Below are 1,817 nucleotides of genomic sequence, written 5' to 3'. Positions count from 1 at the left end.
TTCACTTGCAACTCCTTGGAATGTTCATTTCTTTGGATAAAAGGAGAGACTAGACATGAGAGGCAGGCATACTTAGGCAGCTTAAATAAGGATGGGAAGGGGGCAATGCTAACATAATCCTTTCAGGGATGGGCATAAGGGGACTGTTAGTCACAAGCTAATTTCTAGAACTCTTAGCTAGAACTAAAGGAGCACCACTCCTGACACCCATGCTGTTGTGGACCTCAGTCATCTCCACCACACAGGTACAGCAATGCTTTCTGGTAACTCCACTTTGTGTCTTGCTGGATGCAGTAGTACAGGGATTTGGCATACTTTTCTCTTGAATTCAGACCTAATTTTCAACATGTCCACTTCACTGCGAGAGACCATGATTCTAATCAGGACTTTACCGCAATTCCCCCTGGAGTTGTACAGTCAGTCAACAAAATACAGGGGTTTGTTCTGAATGCACTAGACCAAGTTCAGGAAAGCATTTTACAGGTCTCCTTGGATCTCCTTCTTGATGCTTTCCAGCATGTCATAAGGGCTGTAGCTCTTGTACTTGACAAATACTTTCTGGAGGTGAAACATACTCTGCTCGGTCATGATGCTGATCCATTTGGGAACATCATTCCTTTCCTCTTCAATCCTAGCATCATAGAGATCCCTGGCATCTTGGTCAATCAGTTCATAAGCAATTACAGAGCCATCCTCTGATCTTCTACCTTTGCAAGGGCAACCATCAGCTTGAAGAAGTCACCAGATGTGTCTGAAACAATGTCCTTCTATAGATCAGTCTTGTATATTTCCTTGTAAGCTCCGTTAATTTCCTGAAGCTCCTGGTTGATCCTTGAGCAGATGATCTCAATGAAGGAGTCCTTATCAACTCCCAGCCCCTTCATGGAGGCTTCTAGCTCAGAAGCCTCATACTGAACAGATATTTTGAATAGGCCCAGAATCATGGTCTCCAGGTGGCCAGACAAGGCTGACTTTAGTGCTGATGCAAATTCCTTTTTGGTCCTTTTTCAGTAGGCAAAGGCAATATCCTGTCTCTGTTCATTGCTGCGGTTGGCCAAAATATTGACAATGGTAACCTTATCCACACCTTTGGTTGTGGTTGCCATTTCAATGTTCAGAGCATCACGCTCAGCGTCAAAATTGGTGTATGCTTTGACGCATATGCACTTGGGGTGTGGAGTGATCACTCTCCAAGCTGAGCTTACAGAGAATTTTGTGAACAGTAGACATTTTGAAAGAAGCTGAGCCAGGCACTGAGAGCTGCAAGTGTCCCTAGTTGTGGAGCTTGGGCAAGTTAAGTTGTGCTTTAAATTCCTAATCTGGAAATGGAGAAACTATTATCTATTTTATAGGGTTTTTTATGGCTTGAATGAGCTAATAGGTGTGAAACATTTAGAATAGTGCCTGACACATAATAAAACCAATATAAATGTTTGTTATAGTAACTATTATTATTTTGCAAAGGTTGGTGAAGGAAAATACTAAGTACATGGAAAAAGACAGGTTAATATTCTCGAAGCAGCTGCTATGTTCCAGAAACTCTGCTTTATGAATTACTTGCACTACTTTATTGAATCTAACTATAATCTTGTGAGATAGGTTGCATTACTATCCCATGCTACAGATGACACTGTATCCCAAGTCACGAAGAGCTGAAACTAAACCTTCATGCTGTGTCCAAGCTCTTCCCACTTTAAAGTACTAACTGCAAGCTCCAGATCATAAGAAAGGGCTGTGTCTGCTTTTGTTTATAATTTTGTTCTCAGCTGCTAGCAAATAGTGGGTACTCACAAATGATTCATGGATTTGAATGAATG

General features: G+C 41.6%; 1 pseudogene; it reads right to left on the bottom strand.

Annotated features, from left to right (window-relative positions):
- Positions 1-224: 224 nt before the first annotated feature.
- On the bottom strand, positions 225-1,257 carry LOC125932373 (annexin A2-like; annotated as a pseudogene).
- Between the last annotated feature and the right edge of the window lie 560 nt (positions 1,258-1,817).

Source organism: Panthera uncia, chromosome X, assembly GCF_023721935.1.
Source record: "Panthera uncia isolate 11264 chromosome X, Puncia_PCG_1.0, whole genome shotgun sequence".
NCBI lineage: Eukaryota > Metazoa > Chordata > Mammalia > Carnivora > Felidae > Panthera > Panthera uncia.
The sequence above is the reverse complement of the archived record's forward strand: the minus strand, read 5'-3'. Positions and strand labels throughout refer to the sequence as shown.